Source organism: Lissotriton helveticus, chromosome 11 (assembly GCF_964261635.1).
Source record: "Lissotriton helveticus chromosome 11, aLisHel1.1, whole genome shotgun sequence".
Taxonomy (NCBI): domain Eukaryota; kingdom Metazoa; phylum Chordata; class Amphibia; order Caudata; family Salamandridae; genus Lissotriton; species Lissotriton helveticus.
In genome coordinates, this window is record NC_136072.1 from 977,925,999 (window position 1) to 977,939,918 (window position 13,920).

At 40.1% G+C, this 13,920-nt stretch overlaps 1 protein-coding gene across 2 annotated transcripts in view; it reads right to left on the reverse strand.

Annotated features, from left to right (window-relative positions):
* GRK3 (G protein-coupled receptor kinase 3) overlaps nucleotides 1–13,920 on the reverse strand; it is a 1,268,751-nt gene that overhangs the window by 129,518 nt on the left and 1,125,313 nt on the right. The gene's annotated exons all lie outside the window — the stretch shown is intronic.

Consider the following 13,920-nt stretch of genomic DNA (forward strand, 5'->3'; position numbering starts at 1 on the left):
CTGGCTATTTTATCAACTTTGATACATTTTCTGAGGATCCCAGTGAACCTGAAAATACACCAGCAAATAAAACTTTCAAAGAAAAAATAACAGAACTCTTTCATCAACTTGAAAAAACATATCTGGTTTCACCTTGGATTGAATTTTGGATTGTGTTAGGTGTACTTTTCCTCCTACTCTGGTTCATGTTATGTTATGTTATGTTAGGGTTTTTTTGTAAAGCGCACGTACGCCCGTGGGCTTCATGGCGCTGTTGAAGTAGAAACCTAACACAACAACTTACTGAAAATAAGCCTGTCTGAACAGCCAAGTTTTATAAGAACATCTAAAAGTTAGAAAGTCTGGGCTGAGCCGAAGGGAAAGTGGTAGGGAGTTCCATAAGACAGCAGCTAAGTAATGGAAACAGCTGCCGCCCTGACGCTTTCTCCTGTAAGAGGGAACAACCAGCAAGTCTTTATTGATGGATCTAAGATTGCGAGTGGGCTTGTATTTGGAGACCAACTGATTGATGAACTGAGGCCCTATGTTTTGTAGACTCTTGTATATGATACAGCCGGACTTAAACATGATTCTTTGAGATACAGGCAGCCAGTGTAATTGTTCTAGGCCAGGCCTGATGGAACACCGCCTAGTCTGGCTGCCTGGTTCTGCACTAGTTGGAGTCTTTTTAAAAGGCCAGATGGAAGGCCCAGGTACAGACTATTAGAAAAGTCCAGCCTGGAGAGTACCAGTGCGATGGTGACCTGGATAAGGGCTGAGTATGTCAGAAATTGTGCAATCTTTTTTATTTTCCTAATCTGGTAAAAACTAGCAGAAACTGCTCCGACTTGAGCTTTTAATGAAAGATCCGATGCAAGTGTAACACCCAAGCTCTTCACTGAAGAAGCAGGGACTGGGGCAGGACCAAGGCTCAAAGGCCAATAATGAGGGCCCCAGCTGATACTGCTGTCCCCGGGAAGAATTAACTCGGTTTTACCCGGGTTGAGCTTGAGGTGGTTTAAGCTCATCCAGCGTTGTATCATAAGCATAGTTTGGTGAAAGTGGGCGACTGAATCAGGAGTATTCAGAGGGAAAATTAGCTGTAAATCGTCAGCATAATTCAAGATTGTGACATTGAATTGTTTTAGGAGGTGAAGGAGGGGGCGCAGATACAAATTGAAAAGCAAAGGGGAAAGTGAGGATCCCTGTGGGACCCCACAAGTGGAGGTGGTTCTTGAAGCAGTGAAAGGCCCTAAGCGAACCGCTTGAGTGCGGTTCGAGATAAAGGAAGTGATCCACTCAAGGGCAGCGCCCCTGAGGCCGGCCTGCTCGACACGGCTAATTAGACTAGAAAAATCAACCGTGTCGAACGCGGCCGACAAATCAAGGAGAACCAGTGCCTGGTGGATGCCTTTATACTGGTATTTAGTTTGGGATGGATGATGGGTGGAAAATACAGTACAATGGATACAGCAAGTAGGAAAATCAACTTGGTCCTGAAACTGCACAATTCATCTCATCGTAAAGGAAGAGACCTGTCATCAGTAAACATCACAGACGTTCCTATACCTGGTGGTATAGCATGGGACAGAACTGATTATGACATTTATGGCCCGGTGGAACTGATGAAGATTCCACACCAGTTTAAGGTTTCTTTAAGTGACTTTGTCACACCCAGCACATTTTCTGATGATTGGAACTTTGAAACTGTTAACAACATGATGACAGATTTAGAAATGTCAGCTAAATGTACATAACATTAATACCTAGAAGGTCCCTCAGATTATGAACAAATGTATTGTTTTAATAATTATGGTCACCATTATTTGCATAAATCTGCAAACCCTAGAAATATTTTTACTTATAATCAATGGGAACATTGTCCAACGCCACCAAGGGGTAGCTCAAAAACATTTTATGAAAAATTTCCGTACTTTTCAGGGTTTAATGTTACAAATCCAGAAACGTTTTATTTTAAATATATAAATAAGACAGGAATGAAAACAATGTTGACCAATACTAAACAAATTTATTCTGCAAACTTTTATGCTCAGCTGTCTACATTACGATTTGACTTTTGGAAAGACAACATTGAGATAAAAACTGTCTGGGGCACAAAAGATTGGCAGGTGCAAGGTTGAGAAGCCTAATTCAGAGCCTGCATCATCCCAGAACAAATAATGTTTTTAAATGGCACTGTTCAACAAACGTCTTGTCTTGGCCTGGCTACGATAAAAGATTTAAACAAACCGTCTATACCTAAGCGCACATCTGACAGTAATGACCTACAGAAGAGGAGGTGGACGTACCCTATATTTTTAAACAAAACAGAACTAATCCTGATTGGAAAAAATGGTTCATCTGGCCCACAGACACGAATAACTGTCAAAATATATTCCTGAACAAAACACAGGGGTTCACAGTGAATAGGCCAGATCCAAGATATTCCCAGAGACAACATCCAGGGATAGTAACTACTTACAGTGTAGGAAAGCTATGCCTTGAGTGTCTACATAAATCTACACTTCCAGAAATCAAACAACACTTATCTTTACTTAAAGTAGGCAATGATTTGCGAGTTTTCTTAATGGGGCCTCGCAAACCATGTCAGAAACGTTTCATATACGCCGGTATATACACTGCTTACAACGAAGCATGGAAAATAACGCAAATGGAAACTGCAAAAAGCCTCTCTGTAGTGGACAATGGGTTAACGACTCTGTCCTCCAGAATGTATTCTTTGGACATCATAGTATCATCTGCAATTGACATAATAGAGCAAGACTTGCTGATGTTACAACATGGCGAGTCTCAATTACGTTCTATAGTGCTGCTAGCCTGGACGTTACAAAATCTCCATCCAGGCTACGTGCCATGGCGTCTAATCAATACCACGTCATTATTTTCTGTGTTTAACCTTACAGATAAACAAATTTCTTTGGCACAAAGAGGAGCAGACTATACGGTGCGGAGCATTGAGAAACTGGAAAGATTACCATTGACAGTTTCTGAGAAGCCTGTCATTGAATGGATAATACATGGCACCATCACGATACCAGTGACGATTTTCCAATTTCAGTATTGTCTACATCATATACCAGCGGGCCTGTATGAAAGGTTGGGTAAATAATACATTAAGTGGACCTGGAATTCACCCTACACACACAAATGTTGGAATGGGGGAAAGGAGCTATTCCTTAGTTGTAAAAATTGTAAGAACTCACTAAGTGGTACACTTTTGTGCCAAGGTATTAATTTACACGGAGCCTGCGAAGGTTCTGCAAATAACCTCTCTTGCCACCTGCACGGTTAACCCTCCACAGTAATAGAACCAGTTTTCAGGCAGCTATCCAATGGCAGCTACGTTATGCTCAATGACCACAGCTGTTGTGGCATGTTGCCAGGAAGAGCCTATCTAGTTAGTGTGTCATCCAGGGTCACTTGTTGTATGCAAGTATTGTATCCAAAAGGTAAGACAGAAAGGGAGACAGGTTATGGCTTTCACTGAATATCTCTTCTATACGAATTGATACTTTAAGCAGAATGAAAGTCATTCTTTTACAAACAAATGTGCCACTGACCTCGTCTAGAGAAACGTATGATCTGCAAGTTGCAAGGACTTCTGCAGAGATACATGCATTATTATCAACAAACTGCCCAGCAAATTTCGCAGAAACGTTAAGTCAAATCTTAAATATGTCTGATACTAGTGGCATTGCACATGTGTTTAAGATGCTTTTTTTGGGCTGTTAGCACAATTTGAAGCAGTCCTCTGCACTTTTCCAAATTTCGTGCACTCTGTGTTCGGCGGCCTGCCTCTCATCTTGGGACTCGTAGCAGGAATTCTGTTTTTATTGCTTCTGCTCCGATATGGCAAGTCCAGTGACCAGCAATACCCAGATTACCATGGAAGAAGGTCTCCTTGCCATGAGATATCGTGAGAGAATTACACAGATTCTTGACTTGGCTCGTTTAAGGGATCTGAATACAACTTAGTTCCTTTCATTCAGACCAATCTGGCAAGATTGCATCTTACCTGTTCTGCAATGCCTGCTTTGCGGAGAAGAATGCGTGTTGGACATTTGTCTTACACTCCCATCAGTCTTGCCATCGGATGTTGACGCTTTGCTAGGTCCGGTAACGACTCATTCATCGTGTTGCCCCCAAGGGCTGCCCATTCTGATGACAGCATTCATTGAGGTCTCACCGGCAAGTCTAACTTAGGGTGAGATACGTGACACTACAGGCACACAGGTACCACCTACTGCGGACATTGCTAATGCATCAAACGCTGACGGCGATGATCCTCATCTATGCACATTTGACCTGCTAACTGAAGTGGTTCCACTTTTGCCTACTATGGTAGACGGTTTCTTTGGCAGCCTAGACGATCTGATGTTTTCTCCTGACACAGAGAATAACTTTTGACTAATTCACACAGCGTTCCCTGAACTCTGAAATTCAGCCTTCGTTTTTTCAAAAGAAAACCGTCTAACAAATTTGAACTTTTTCCAAAATAGAACTTGTTGTCACAGAGTAAATCTGCTTAAAGTGGAACTTTTCTTAGAGAACAAGATTTCTTTTGAAAACTTCTTAATGACAATATTTGGCCTTGTCCTAAAAAACAAAACAGTTTAAATATTATGCTATGGAATAGTCTTTTTTTTCTGTACCTTAAAGAGACATTTCATGAATGTAATTTCGTTTTTCATAAAAGTTAGAATGTATGCTCTCATACTATGCTTCATATCAGTTGAGACCTATTTTTTCATTCAGTTTATACTTATTTCATGTGAACAAACCTTTCAAATGCAATTTGTATTTTGGATGGGATTGTAAACACTTGCCTTAGATATGTTCAGTGCTTATACATTTAGTTTTATTCAACTTAATATCGTGGTGTGGGTGTTGTGTAGGAATCTAGGACCCTAGTGTAATTTTCCCGATTCATTCCCATATATAGGTATAAATTACCCGACCCTTATATAGGCATAGAAATCATTACCATATTTAGACTGAGTCTATGCAGCCCAAATACGGCATGGCTACTTCCACTAAGTTCCGATAATCAACAACGATTTCTTAGAAAAACCCGCCTTCAGCAGCTAGGGATTTCCCCTTGCCTGAATACTAATTTATCTAGGAAATCATGGAGTTTTCAAAGAACTGAGTCTTTGATGACGTTATTATGTCCAATCATACGTCAAAGTCGGCACCTTCAAGGTATAAATAAGCCTACATTTGCCCAAACAACACACAGTGGTTTGGAGCAGTTCGACTATCTACTTGCCCGACGCGCCCTGCAGCAGCAAGTGCAGAAGGAAGCCGACCCTCCAGCTGATGCACTAGGAGACGCTGTCTTTTCTCCTGCCGAGAAATCCAGCTCCAGTGTTTCCAGGCTACTCTTGCAGGTTGCTGGGAAATCGAGTCCTGAGAGAGAGATACAAGACCTCCTTCATTCTAAAACCAAGGTACGGAGCTGATTAGACCCTTAGAGAATTCTTGGAATAGATTCTAGGCAAAGAATACTAAAAACTTAAGCTACACCTTACTTCTTCTCTTGTACTAGACTTAGGTTAGGTACATCGGGATAGGCATATTTTAGAAGCACCAGTTGAGTACTTTTAGTCATTATTTATCACTGTATGTATTTTATGTATTATATGTTACTTTATAAGTCTTAGAAACCATACAATGCTTTTACAGTACTACTTTATAATACTTTTCGTATTATATGCCTTGTACTTTATAGCCAGTATTACGATTATAGCAGTACATTTCTTATGCTTGAGAAAAAAGACTGTTCAATAAATACTTTTTATTGAAAACGCCCATCTCTCTATTTCTCAGCACCTCTGGTGAAACAAAGCATGCACAATTGACTGAGTAAAATAGCTATCTATTGTTTCCGCGACTCTAGAGATTGATTTCTTATTCTTGGGAAACAAAGTTGTCATGTTTATGCGGTTGTCTAGCTAGCTGGCACTCACAATTAAGTCTAATATATTCGGTAGAGACCTAGTCGACCTCAGTCCTACGTCTAAGCTACAGGATATATTATTCCAATGCGCAGAGCCTATTGGGAATATAGGAACTACACTACAATATTTTCTACATCAATATTTTTGATTCAATATTTTTGCACTTACCTGTTTAGGTATGGGAGTCGTTATTATTGTAGTCTATATATTTTTTCGATACTGTCAACATCGATATTTATGTCATCGATATTCTATCATTGAACCATCCATTCGGCCATTGAATGAAGTGCAGTGGCTTTCCACTGGCTTTAAAATCGTGTCATGATATTCACCATCAACGTTTTTATATGAATGTGATTCTGGAAAACATTTATTATTCTAGATTTCTCTCTGTGGACATTTTTCTAAATATTCTGAGCACAACATTCGATGGTGGAACTCCTGATGAAGGCAGTGGTCTGCCGAAGCGCCTAGAGCTATTTTGGAAACCACCTCTATAATCATGTGTTCATTGAATTGTTTTGCTACATCAATTGCGATTTAAATTGTGATTCTCAAATAGATCATGTATATCAATATGATCAATGGACTGTAGTATGAATGTGTGATGAATGAATGTAGTGAGGATGTAGTATAATTGTCGGTCTCTGTAGGACTAGATTTATTATGTGTTATATATTTATTATAATGATTATGAAGTCTGAATAAAGTACTTTTGTATTTTTCTAACCATTAGTGTCACTATTGTTTATTCTGACATGTTCTGAGAATTTTTTTTTTTTAAGTTGCCCTACATTATTTACATTAAGGATTGGTTATTTACCACCTTTCAAGACATGGCGAATTTCACTATGTGCAATGCTGCTTAGTATGGTGTGGTGTCTCAGCTTGATGTGTGCTCAACATTTCAAGCATCTACTGAAGATGTGAATGAGGATTAAGCCTTATGAACACTATCAAGAGTAAATTGAGAAATAGACTAGAGGAGAAGCATTTAGATATACTGATGAGAACAAAGGGCTACCTCCTGTATGGGAAAGTTGACCTCAATAGACTATCAGCATTGTGAAAATGGCAAGGACCAACGTGAGAAGCAAACATGTCACCCATATAGTGATGGCACTTGACTTGTCTGAACGGCCCTCTCCCACAGTCCACGTTTGCCTTGATGTCCCACATTTCACAAACTATCTCTTAGAGGGGATATTCCGACATTACTCAATAGCTTTCACATCAAATTGTTAATATGTTATGTAATGTGCAACTTATTGTCTGCATGTAATCTTGTATAAGCTCCCAACATTTTGCCATCCTATGAACAATGCTCCAATTGAGAATCTTTAGTAACATCTTATAATGGCCAACCATTGGAGTCCTGATGCTTTTCGAAACCCGGAGTGTACTTGTCTGTGTAACCAATTTGTGTCATTGCATCTGTATCTAAATTGCAAACCTGTCTTAAGACCCCTCACGTGGTGCTATATGTGTGGAAATGGACCTTTTGTAAGCACAAGTTCGGAGTGGTATTTGCACTGATATTTGTCGCTACACTTGCATGCATGCAGGGTCGGGTTCTTGGTGCACATAGACTTAGCTGCAGTGCAGAGAAACCTTACAATGCTGCACACAGAGGCAAAGATTAGAGGGTACATTGATCCAAAGTACTGTTCAGTGAGCCAAGGCTGGTACCTGTATCTGACTCGCCTTCCACGGTGGTCAGTCTGAACTTTGGTATTTTTTGGGTGGTGCGCAACCAGATAGCCCTGGTTGATGCTGTTTGTTTATATGCATTACATAACACTTTATTCTTTCAAAATTAATCTATTGACTTGGTTTTGTATCATTTTAGCCTTGTTTTGTTCATTAAATTAAACTCTATTTTTCTAACCTGGTGTGGATTATTTTTTATGAGCCGTTTTCACTGTTTTACTGCCTGCCGGCTCTGTGCCAAGCTATCAAAGGGTGAGCACATGTTAATTTATGGTGTGTAATTGACTTTCCCCTGACTAGGATTGTGCCCCCTGCTTGGACAGGGTGCATACCTCTGCCAACTACAGACTCAATTTCTAACAGTTTTCCTTCCATTTTCAGTGATTTATATGTAAACTGAATTCACTATATTACTCAATTTCGAAAGCTTATTTTAATTGTTACAGGAATGCTAGCAGTCCCACTTTTGGAAATAGCATTTCTTTTTGCTAAATAAATAGTATTGTGGTGTTTGTTCTTTTCTACACAGTTCGAGGAGGGAAGACTGTGTCATTTTCACTCATCCTTGTAATTTCATTGGAAGTGCTGAGTTCCCACTCAGCTGCTTGTGGTCAGCTCCAATATTTTGTATTCACAGTTTCATGGAGAAGTTACACATGACCAACATCTCTCCTGTCTTTTAGAGTCACTATTTTGTAGCACAGGCCCCTCTTAAACTACATAATGATATCTTACTATGGTATACTTTCCATGGCATTGTATATCTTATTGGGCTACAACTAGAGGAATGCTTACCTTGATTTTTAATGATTTCTTTTTCAAATTATGTTATGGAGCAAGATACTTGGGTTTCAAACTCCGCATCACAAACTGAGGTATAAAATGTGTTAGCCCTGAGAACATCTATTGATACATTTGTGAATAGATCAAGACTAGTGTGACAGCAAAAGCAATGTTCAGTCAAAGAGATGTGACTTTCTTTGCCAGAGAAACTTTCAATCTCGTGGTGTATGGAATCCTGTTTTGGATTGAATCAATACTTTTTATCTTACAGGACTCAATTTGACTTCCCCTTTTTCTTTCCTCCTCTACACTGGTTTCCTATGGCGTTCTTCACGGATCATCATCAGTCCGACTTTATTTAATATTTACATTGCTCCTCTTTCTGTTTTAATTATATGGCTTCAAAATGATGTCCTATGTCAATGGTACTCATATTGTCCTCTCAATAACTTATAACATTTCCTCCACCCTAGATCGCTTTCACACTGGTTTTGTCAGCAGTCGCAACATAGATGTACTGTAATTGGTCCTCACTTAATAGCGAGAAAACAGGGATTTGGTTGTTGGTTGTTCATCATCTATCTAGGCCCCTGCTTTGTGGCCTCCAGAGTTTGGCTCTGCTCCCACTACCTGCACCAGAAATTTAAGTTGTTTATTACTTATTTAACCAACCTAAGAATGCTTCAAAATATGCTTCCTTTCTTCCCGTCATGTCTCATCATAACTCCTCCGGATAGTCCAAAAGCAGTTGCACAGCATTTTGTTAATCTGTTGTGCAGACAATTCGTGCAATCTTTTCTCATCCAGCTACATTGGCTCCCAGTCCCTAAGAGAAGCGTATGCAAAGCTATTTGCCTAGTTTACAGAACTATCCATTTTCTGGTCCTAATTGCATTTGAATACTTTGAGGTATTTTATAATGTCGGGCGGATCGCCACCACCCACAGGGTGGTGGCGATCCGCCTGACATTATCTCCCGCCCGCCTCCCATTTCCCCCCAGCCATATTATGATGGCGGGGATACCGCAGCAGACTCGAAGACTGTCCACCGCTTTTTCACCCGGTCGACTTTTCAACCAGGCGGAAAAGGGTTGAATATGGTGGTGGTGTCTGCAAGACACCACCATCCATATTACTATGCAGGCGGGAAGCAGCCTTTCCGTGGCGGCAACAGGCATGCGGTCTATGGTACCCCCCTGCATTTGCATGCACAACGTGGCAGGCACCGCGTGGTGCCTGCCACGTTGTGCATGCAAATGCACAAATGCTTTTCGGTAATGAGATCACCTTCTGGGATGCATCCTTGTGGCTGTCAGATTTAGGCACTTTACCAAGGCCAGCACAGAAGGCAAAAAACGTTGGCGTATTTTCTGACACCAAATTATGCTTCTTGGATCAAATCAATGCAGTTACCTCAGAAGGATTTTTTATGCTGAAGGTTCTCAAGAAAATTCATCTGTTTATCCAATTTTATCTTCAGAAGACAGTGATGATGACTCTCATAATTTTCTGAAGTTGTACTATTGCAATGCCTTATATTTAGGCACCTCTAAACATCTGATAAAAAAACCTCCATTCCCCGAAGAACGCAGCATCTACAATGTTACTGAAGGTCCCCAAATTCAGACCTACCTCTTATTTGGCACACGGCCTTCACTAGCTGCCGGTGAAAAAGATCATTACATTTAAGGCTCTTTGCATAATCCACAAGGCCCTCCACAGAGCGGGTCCAACCTTTTTTTCAGGATCGGTTCTCCTGGCATACTCCTTGTATGAACCTTAGATCCAGCTTGGGGCAAATGATCACAGTCCAAAGAATTTCCAAAGTGGGGTGGAAGAATTCTCTCATACTGTGGAGGGAAACTTTGGAACTCCTTGCCCTTTGCCTTTACGCTCCCAACCCACTATGCAGCAATTCAGAAAACAGTTGAAGACTTAGTTGTTCACTCAATAGGTCAATGAACTTGGCAAATAGTGTGTTTTAAGGACAATGTCCTCCTAGTTATGTTCCGCACAGCGCTAAGACACCTTCGGGTATTGCGCGCTCTTTAAAATGATTTCATTCATCCACAGGCCGGAAGTGGTCAAATATAGGGAATAGCTAAATGTTAATTGTGTGCCTTGTCTGATGCTTTTGGTTGCAAAAGGTAGCTGAGGAAGACACAAAGGATGATCCGCACCTTGTTTGAAATATAAATAATATTTCATTTGGAGGAAGTAGCCTCCAATGCCATGGAGATTTTAGTGATGGGATTTGGTCTACAGTGTTGATCTGCAACACTTTCATTTGAGCAATATATCTTCTAGGCCTGAAAAAGGTAGTGGCGGATTTGAGTTCTTATCATTTACAGGATTACTCCTGAAGGAAAATGACTGATGTTGTCTTTCATTTTCTCCACAATAGATGGGAGCCCTTTTTATGGCAGCCCTAATAGCTAAACCTCTCCCCTTCTACACTTTAAAATCTTTCCAGGGCCCAAGTCTCCACATTTTTATTTCTGTCAGGCAGTTCTTCTACAGATTGTCTGCTATTATGTTAATCTTCATTTCATATTAAACACAGCCCCAAACTTTTATAGCATTAAACATTCTTCACCAAGTTTAAAATGAAAAGATTTGTTTTTCAAAAAGGTATTAGCTTGGTAGTCCTCCTGATGAAAACAATTTTTTTAAGTTTACCTGCAGTTGTTTCTTGGGTGGTGTTTCTTCTCTAGATATTGCGTACCAATTTCATTGTATGCCAGAGTCAGTGCCTTAAATTCTGTTCTTCTCTTGACAGGCAGCCAGTGGAGACTCCGCAGATGATGGGAGATGTGATGCCTTTAGCGGGCTGTTTCTAATAAGCCTGGCTGCTGCGTTCTGCAATGTTTACAATTTCCTGAGCAGGTATGCATACAGACTATCAGCATAAACAAGCTGTGACGTGATCACCGCATGGACTATTGTTTTCCTACAGTCCATTGGTAGGCCTCACTATAGGCAGTCGCCTTGGGTTGAAACCTATACCTCTGATTCAGAGACTTTAAAAACCTTTTAAAGCCCTCTGCAGCAGACTATACTGCAATGCTACATGTGTGTTGTCAAATGTTTATTGACATATGAGAATAACATTGCACCTCTCAGTGAGGTGTCCTAGACCTAACTCCTGATTTCTTTAATAAATTATATTTCACCACTTTCTGCTACCTCGTGGCATATATGGACATTACATTTTGGGAACCTTGGCCTTGGAACTCCCATGTTCGATGTCCCCTCATTCCCTCATTCAGAAACATCAAACACAAACCTTGAAGCAATTATTAGCTGATTTAGTACTAGATCACATTGTAAAAACGACTGACTGGTCTGGCTTAATCACATTCAAAGCCTTTATTGTCAAACTAATGGGTGAGGCCTCAATAGCCACATTAACCAGTAAATCAGCATTTTGGTGCAGTGCTGATTTTCATAATGATTGTGAAAAACAGTAATGATTTTGTATACGTGGATATAACCGCTCTGCTTCTGCTCCACGCCTGTCAAATCTTAAATCTCAGTTAGAGTGCATGCATCAAAGATCTGAGGGCCACTTTGTACATATACCATGGAGAACAAGTTGCCTACAACAGACTAGAACATCAAAGGAAGACAAAACAATCTAAAGAAATAGACTGACTGTTTGTGTTTCTCTGTTCTTGGATGAATACCTTTTGAGTGATTGTTTTCCATTTATTTGACCTTGATTCCCTGTGCATCAAAGAAAGTGGGTCTAAATGAGGTTCAGCTGCGGTCATTAGGATTGTTGGCCTACCTTTGAAGGCCTACTATTATGTTTGATTGAATGTTTTATCCCATGAGTTCATAGAACTCGAGTGTGCTTCAAGCATTGTTTTACCTTTACTGTCTTCTGAGTAAAGATAAAAAATATGTGTAATATTTACTTACAGAAGCTTTTCCTAACAGAAAAGTGGTGGTGCATGAAGTGCACCACTAAGACAGTCCAAGCACAGTCAATCTAATCAGACTACTGACGCTCAGTACACATCTGGCGGACATGCATTATTCACATCAAACAAGATCAGTGCTTAGTGTTTTTATTTGGTACATAGGGTTGAATATATGTTTGGCAAAATCAAGCCTGGTGATACAGGTTTTAATGAGTGTTTTCGTAAAAGTTATTGATTCAGTTTACATTATTTTTATGAAGAAAACAATCTAGTCAATGTCATTATTGGTAGAAATTTTGAAAATTAGTTAATTTTTTACCCCACGATTTAGATTTGTAACCCTCCCTGACCCTTTCCCTTACTCTTTTTGCATGACCCTGTTTGCCCCCTTATAAACCTCTCTTTCTACTTGCTCCTTTTTAATTCCTTTCGTACACTTAACTTTCATCCTTCTCAATAACTTTTGTTTCTTTCTTTTAGGTCTTGTCTAGACAACGAATGCACTGTCTCTACGAGACATGTGGTTTATTGTTAATGGGCTTGGAGGCTGCCCATTCCTTACCCTTTGACGGTTTTAAATCTGCTATCAATTGCCCGCTTTCTGCTGGCCAGCTCTGTGGTGGCCACTTCCCTCTTCTTGCATATGACCCTAACCCAGAGAATGGATCAAGTACGTATGTCCTTACAGTGCTCGCGCTTTTGGGAGCTATTTTTTCAGTTTGTTGAGACATGTGCAGAGGGCATCTTTTTGTAGCAGTTCAACGCCGCACAATTCCACATAAATTGACACCACACAATTCTATGCAGCACAATTCGACACCACACCACTTAAATCCATCCCACACCACATAATTCCACATCACATAATTTTCTCCTCACCAAATAAGTTCACTCCACACAAAAAAGGAAAATCCAGAATCAATAGACTCTAAGTCGACACCTATTGGCTTTGCCAATGCTTGTCTTTTTACTGGGTCCTCCACTGTATGCCCCTTGGTTCTCCTACATGCTTTTCTGCATTAACAGTCCCTTCCCAACACCTCGAACAACAATCACAGAGAGGGCCTTGCCCTTCATCTCACTCTGCTTTTGCACATGTGACTACCACCTCATCCCTTCCTCTCTTTTTTTTTTTTTAGTTTAAGTACCTAGCCATCTTTCCAATCTTCTGCGTCTGTGTCTGTCTTCCTTTGCGCCTCACTTTTCTGCCTTATATTTTTATTTATGAATTGTAGTATGCATAGAAAAAAGACTACACGGACCCCTATTTTCTTTGCCTTTTACCCGCATTAGTTTAGAAAAAATATATTAATATTACCATTCCTAAACATTTAAGGAGTGTAAGAAATGCTATGGCTTTTTGTAAATACCAAGTCTGGGATTGCAGCCCAGTCTGGTATATTTATTTCCACAAATATCTTCAGATTTTCGAGGAAATGTCTTTTCCTCATTTTGGCAATTCCCTAAAGTAGAGTTTTGTGCAGCTAGTTTTATCAGACTTGAGTTCTCCCATTTGAGAATTTCTGAAATTGAGGTAGGAA